Genomic DNA, 7622 nt, shown 5'->3' with positions numbered 1-7622 from the left:
CATCTGGGCCTCTGTTTTTCTTCATCAGTAAAATGTGGGAAAGGAGACCCACTTCCCTCAATTGAACACGCTCACAGTACCCAGCTCTTCCTGTTTCTACATCATTTTAAAGTCTGCAAAATGCTTTCAGGTACTCCCTCACCCAAGTTGGAGTTAGGTGAATGGGTAGATTTTCTTCCATGGAGATTAAAGTGATAGAGCTGTTAAGGTCTGTGGATGAACGTGGGTTACACTGAGTCTCTTTGACCTGCCAATGCCTCTTTCTTTTCTTTTCTTTTTTGGTTTTTTGAGACAGGGTTTCTCTGTGTAGTTTTGGTGTCTGTCCTGAACTTGCTCTGTAGACTAGGCTGGCCTTGAACTCACAGAGATCTGCCTGGCTCTGCCTCTGAGTGCTGGGATTAAAGGCGTACGCCACACCACCTGGTGCCAGTGCCTCTTTTAAGTTCTTGTAATTGGCAAGCTGTAACACACAAATACGGCACTTCTAAATAATTATAGTTAATATTTAAAAAAAAGACACCCAGTGTATGTCAGACACTGTAGGCATTTCATAAATATTTCCTCACAGATGTGTGAGGTGCAAAATGGGTTCCTGGAAAGCTCCCATGTCCATAGATGCTTTTGTCTATTTTTTTTTTGTTTGTTTTTCAAGACAGGGTTTCACTGTGTAATGGCCCTGGCTGTCTTGGAACTCACACTGTAGACCAGGCTGGCTGTGAACTCACAGAGATCTGCCTGCCTCTGCCTCCGGAATGCTGGGATTAGAGGTGTGCGCCACCACTGCCCGGCCTGTTTTGTCCATTTTAATGATACATTTACTTTGAGATGGAGGCTCGCTCGCCATCTTACCCAGGATTGCCAGCGCTCCTGAGCTCAAGTGACCCTTCTGTTTCAGCTTCTCAGTGGGACTACAGAGGCACCGTGTTACCCTGGCTATTTTGTCTACTTTTAGATTAAGACACTGAACCTCAGAGAGGTTACGTAACTTGCCAAACCACAGGGCTTATGAACAGGCAAATGCCAATATTCGAGCCGAGGACAGTGCTCTTACCCAGTGCTCCATATTCATAAGGAACTGGCATTCTCAAAGCAGAGCTGAGGCTCGAGTTGGGGTAGCCCTGCCCCATCCTTCTCCTTCCACCCCAGCCCTACAGAGGCCTGCCTGATGCATTCATAAGCATCTGCCATGGGCCGCAACCGTGGGCTGGGGCTTTTGGAGAATGCCAAGGCTCTACATTGAGGAAAGGTCCCATCTGGCTCGCTGGTCTGGCTCAGCTGGAGAGACAGGAAGGAGGGGTAGCCACCCTCCTGGCCAGGCCCCATGTATGGACCCTTGTCGTGGCTGGCAGATTTGAATGGCTTTCTTTATCTTCCCTTCTCGCCCCCATTTCCCCCCGCTGCCAGCTGTGGCCATTTAATAAAATTAGTTTAATGCTTGTTCCTTCCCTGTGGGATCTGGAGATTGAAATCTGCAGGTCCCCACAAACCCAATAAAACCCCTGGCCGCTCTGGATGGAACTAGAGTCTCCGTGGGAAGTGTGATTAGATTAGAAGGCACCCCTCCTGTCCCCCAGTGATGCCCACAGCTGCCTCTGACTCTTTAATAGCCACACTGACTCAGAATTACCCGGTGACCATGCTTGCCATGGGGGTGGGGGGGTGGGGGTGAGGTAGAGGGGCCGTCCCGCCCTAACCTGGAGGCCATAAGGACTATCCCAGGACTTCTGTTAACCAAAAGCATGCTGATTGTGTCTACAGTCAGTGCTTGGCTAGCTGGCTGCTTTGCATTTCTTTCTGGTGACTTGATAATCCTCATGTCATTTTGAGAGATGGGACTGAAATCCCACTCCTTGCAGATGAGGACTCACAGACTCATGACTTGCCTATGGCCAGGCAGGATGTTTGCGGCACACCTAGGACTGGACTGAAGCCAAAGAGTTTGTCTACCTTTGCAAAGCTCCAGGAATGGCCTATGATGCCAGCTGCTTGCATTTAGGCAACATCCCAGCGACAAGGGAATCTACTAGAAGGTGTCTTCCCCATCGAACAGTGGCTCCCTAAGGACAAAAATCTGTTTTCTCCTTCAGATGGGAGACAGCTAGCTGATGAGGGCAAGAGCTATGTCTCCACTATTCAGACTGGGAAGTTTTCTGAAGGCAAGACTGTGTCTCCTGCATCAGACTAACGGGACCTCAAAGTCTGTATTTTCCTTTCATACTGCACCTAGCTCCTTGACAGAGAGCGCTGTATCTGCTTCCAACAGTAATTTGATCCCTCCATGTAGTAGTGATGCTCCCACTAGGTCTGTGGGGAGGCACAAGTTTACTTTCCTGTTCGTCTAGGCCTTTCTGAGATGAGGGGACAGTTTCTACCTGTGAGCTGGGGTATCCTTGAAGACAAGACTACCTCCTTTGAAGTTCGGAGTTCTCTGAGAGCAGATGGTGCGTCTCCCCCTCAGCCCTCAGTCAGGGGCTTTTAGATACAGGGATATTCCAGGGGCAGAGCTGGGTGAGAGGTGGAAGAAGTCTGGACAGGCAGGATGTGAGTCCACTCTGGAGAATGGAAGCAAGGACTCCCTCCAGGTTACCCCCTTTAGAAAGATGTGTGATTAATTGAGGAAGAATATCCCAGTCAGGAGGAGAGTGAGGATGGAGGTATCCCCGGAGTTCACTCACACAGGAAAGGCGGGCCATTCTATAACCAGGCAGCTGCCAGCCGTAGGTGCTGGTGTCACCCTGGTTTCTGGGGTTATTGGGTCCAGAGGGGGCAGCGGGGCCCACTGCTGGGGGCTGCCCTAATTGGATGACTTTGCAGGAAGGCCAGGCAGGTGCACTTGCCTCTCCACTTCAGCTTCCTACAAACACATCTGCCGTGTCGAGGTCTAGGGGTTAATTGGCTCCTGCCTCACTCCTGGTAACCAATATTTCATTTACTGCTCAGAGGGGGAGCTGCCCAGACAATCAATCCTGGACAAGTGTCCAGGAGGTTGGGGAGCTGGCCAGGCACAGGAGCTGTTGGGGAGGAGTTTGGGGGTGCAAGGGAAGAGGCAGGGACCATAGACCCAGAGAAGGTGGCCGACTCCTCAAAGCAGCTCTAACCCTGGTTGGAGTTCTGCTGACCATGACAGCCCCGGGACCCTCAAAGGCCAAGAGCAAATTTCAGGAGTCCAGAGGCTCCCCCACTGCGGCCAGCCATGCTGTTCCCCCTGCCCTGGTACTGTCTGCGTTTCTTGATCTAGATGCCCCCCCAGACAAAGCTGTGACAGGTTAGATGCTGTTAATAAGGCTTTTTTTTTCCACACGTGATGAAGGTATATATGAAAAACAGAATTGGAGGTGTGAGTTCCTAGCTCCCAGGTAACGAACCTTAAAATTCTACAAATGAGGTGATAATAAAGTGGAAGTGAAAAGTCTACACGTGTTTGGAACAGGAAGGGACTGGAAGGGTTACTGAGAAATTGCAGCTAGTGGCTGAAAGAGAAAAGGGACCAGAGGACGCTCCCACCCCAGGCATCGTCTACATGCCACCCAATTGTCTGATGTGCCAAAACTGAGAATCAAAGCCACAGAATGGGGGGCTTCCATTCCACAGCTGGAGAAACAGAGGCCCAGAAAAGACTGCCCAGGGCAGCGCGAGAACCAGAGATCACAGGACCTAGAGGATAAACAGGAAGGGAGGGAGACAAAAGACCCGGTTCAAGTCCCGACCACGTTAGATGGTCTAGGAAAACACACTTCATTTCTCTGAGTCTTTGTTTCCTCACCGACAAAGCAGGACTGGATAACAAAATCTTCTTGAAAGGCTGTCGTGAGGGAGTGAATGAGACCCTGTTTTGTAAGTTATAAAGAAAAATGTCTTTTACTAGCACTCGGGAGGCAGAGCCAGGCAGATCTCTGTGAGTTTGAGGCCAGCCTGGGCTACCAAGTAAGTTCCAGGAGGGCGCAAAGCTACACAGAGAAACCCTGTCTCGAAAAAAAAAAAAAAAAAGAAAGAAAGAAAAATGTATATGTGTTGTTATTGCTGTAATCCAAGTCCCCCGAGCCCCATGATTTACTGTTCTTTGTACGTCAGTGCCTGGGATTAATATGATGCTTCCTAAAAGGAGATACCTGGGTCATTTTCTAGCCTGGTAACAACCAAGTGAGTATGGGACTAAGGGGAGGATCTGGTATGGGGGATGCAGGAGGTAGAGCTAAGTATTCAGAATGTATTCTTCAGTCTCCATTCTGGACTCTCCCACCCTTCTGTTCTGTGGTTTCCAAATTGGGGTGAGTACAAGGCTACCCCGAGGCCTCCATATGTTCCTGTCTGGATTTCCTCTGTTCACTTCAGCAAATAGTGCTGAACACCTACCTATAGACAAGCCTTTTGCTCAGAGCTGGACAAGAGTTTCTAGAGCAGTGGTTCCCAACCTATGGGTCACGGCCCCTTTGAGGGGGTCAACAATCTTTACACAGGGGTCGCCCAAGACCATTGGAAAACAGATATTTACATTATGGTTCATAACAGTAGCAGAATTACAGTTATAAAGTAGCAAGGAACATAATTTTGTGACTGGGGCTCACCACAACACAAGGAGCTGTATTAAAGGATGGCAGGCAGTGTCAGAAGGCTGAGAACCAGAGCACTAGAGAATGAAGACTCCTGGGGACAGGTACACAGACACCCACAACATGGTGGCCTGTGAGGGCAAGGGAAGCAGCTCCTCCAACTGTGAGCGGGAGTTGCCCTGAGGAAGCTACACTGTGCGGGGCTTGCTTTGTTCTTATTTATTTATTTATTTTATTTTTTTAAGATTTTATTTATTTATTATGTCTACAGCATGTATGACAGCAGGCCAGAAGACAGCACCAGATCTCATTACAGATGGTTGTGAGCCACCATGTGGGTGCTGGGAATTGAACTCAGGACCTCTGGAAGAGTAGTCAGTGCTCTTAACCGCTGAGCCATCTCTCCAGCCCCTATTTATTTATTTATTTATTTATTTATTTATTTATTTATTTATTTATTTATTTAGGCAGGGTTTCTCTGTGTAGTTTTGGTGTCTGTCCTGAACTTGCTCTGTAGCCCAGGCTGGCCTCGAACTCACAGAAATGGCTCTGCCTCCCCAGTGCTGGGGTTAAAGGCATGCGCCACCACCACCCTGCTGCTTTGTTCTTATTCTTGTTTTACAAGGATGCTGGTCTCTGAAATCCGAACCCCTGGGCCCGGAAGGAATTGTTGCTGTAGCTGTACTTTGGGGTGGCAGTGTTTCTTCTTCGGTTCCAGGCTGAGCAGCCCTCCCTCCCCTTAGTCACCCAGCATGCCTTCTGATGCCTTCCTCCAGCTGGTGAAGGGTAAGTCTCAAGGCCTCTCCCCAGGTCCCCAAGGTAAAAGTCCCTTAGGTCCCTCAGCAAGAAGCTCCAGCCTGGACAGGAACACTACCAGGGGCATGAGAGCTGTGGAGAGGGATCTGTGAGGACCCTTAGCTCCTGCCGCTGCCTGCAGAATACCTGTTCACTGTTCAAAGCCCAGCTCCATTGCCTGCTCCTCCATGAAGCCTTCCAGTAGTCACCTGTCTCCAGAGCCAAACTTGGGCTTTTCCATAGAGGACAATGTTTCCTTTAGTACATGACACTGTGCCAGCCACATAAGAACCATTCTGCCATAACGCTAGCCATGTCAAACCTCTCTTGTCTGCCTTAAACTCCCGCCTTTTCCTCTGTGATGGTTGGATGGGCACTGTGAGGCACCACCCAGGTGTCCTTCAGGGTGGAAGGATCTGTCCCCCGACTGCTGGAGGTGCTGCCAGCAGATCATGTTCTGCTGCCTGAAAAATCCCTCTCCTGGGGGATTTACCTCTGCCAATGTGAGGGCCCTGCTCGCTTGTCTTACCCTCGTCTCTTCATAACTCGCTCCCACATCTGATTTTGCCAAGGGCATTGAGGCCTTGGCTCCCTGCTCAGTCCTCCTGCCCCTACAGAGGACCACTCTGAAGTATCTTCCTATCCTCATCTTCAGAGAGCTCAGCACAATTTCTCTCTTTGCTCCATCCTGCACCATTCTCTTCCACAGGCATTAACTACCAAAGCAATATCTCTGAAATAAATAGATAGATAGACAGACAGACAGATAGATAGCCTGGCTGGCTCTGAACTCTCTATGTAGACCAAGCTGGCAGAGAACAGAGATCCATCTGGCCCTGCTGGGATTAAAGGTGTTCACTACTACACCTGGCCCCACTGACCTGCTTGCTCACCCGAGGCTGGGAATTTCTCATTACACTAGGATAATTGACCAGTGAGCTTCTGGGGTCCACCTGTCCCCACTTCTCCAGCACCGGGATTACAAGTGCATGCCCCATGCTCAGCTTTTTATGCAGGTGCTGGGAATGAAACTCAGGGACCCATGCTTGCATGGCAAACACTTTACTGACCGAGTCATCTCCCCAGATAATCTCATTTCTGTATTAATCTTCAACGGCTCATACTTCATTAGCGCCTTTCCATCGTATTTTAAGCCTTTCCTTCGACCCCATCCCTCTCCCCTCACTACTTCATTGCTCTCTGTTCCCTTGAGAATTAAATGTCCTCAGAGCGGTTGCTACTTTCCTTTGTCCCATCCTGATCTAGAAGCTGCCGTTCCTTTGAAACTGTCCAAGTCAAGGCCACTTAAGGACTCCTCCATGATAAAGCAAATCTCAAATCATGAGGACTCTTTAGCCCTCACGATGCTTGGCCTCTAGACTAGGTTAGACTGGGTCTGAGATGGTAAGAATGATGTCTTAAAGCTGGGCCTGATGGTACAGGCCTGTAAGCCCAGCCACTGGTCAGGCTGAGGCAGGAGATTTTGAGTTCAAGGTCAACCAGGAGGATAGTGAGTTTTAAGGGCAGCTTGAGCAACTCAGTGAGACCCTGTCTCAAAATAAAAATTAAAACTGAGGGCTAGGGCTATAGCTCAATGGGAGACCACTTGCCCTAGTATTCGTGAGACTCTGGGCTTCATTCCCAGTATTACTAATAAATAGATGAATGAATAACAGAATGATTCAAGACCTTTTCAAATTAGTCTATTTCTTTTTAAAAAATTATATTCATTTATTTATTTAGTGTTATGGGTGTTTTGTCTGCATGGATGTCTGTGTACCATGTGCATGGCTGGTGTCTGTGGAGGCCAGAAGAGGGTGTTAGAGTCCTTGGGATTGGAGTTACAGACCATGGTGAGTGGCCATATGGGTGCTGGGAATTGGATTTGGGTCTTCTGGAAGATCACCCAGTATCTCTCCAGTCCCCCAGATTAGTCTATTTCTGAAGCATCTAATGCCAGACCTTGGTGCGAAGGATATATAAACTAAACAGACAAGGGATGTGTCCTGGTTATACAGTGTCTGCCTGGCATGGCCAGGTCCCGGTTTTGAGCCCTGGAATTAAAAAAAAAAAAAAAAAAAAAAAAAAAGAGTGTCCAGATGTGCTTCTCCACTGCATCCCCTAACCACCTAGGGCTGGCTGTTTCAGCAGTCACAAGGAGTAAGACATATGTCCACCCCACAAGATGTAGACCACACCAGCTAAGAAGCACTTCTTGTCTGCACAGAAGGCAGAGGCTAAAACTGCACACAGTCTTCAGGTTTAGGGTCTATTTAT

The sequence above is a fragment of the Peromyscus maniculatus genome, chromosome 8, assembly GCF_049852395.1.
Source record: "Peromyscus maniculatus bairdii isolate BWxNUB_F1_BW_parent chromosome 8, HU_Pman_BW_mat_3.1, whole genome shotgun sequence".
Taxonomy (NCBI): domain Eukaryota; kingdom Metazoa; phylum Chordata; class Mammalia; order Rodentia; family Cricetidae; genus Peromyscus; species Peromyscus maniculatus.
This window is presented reverse-complemented; position numbering follows the sequence as displayed.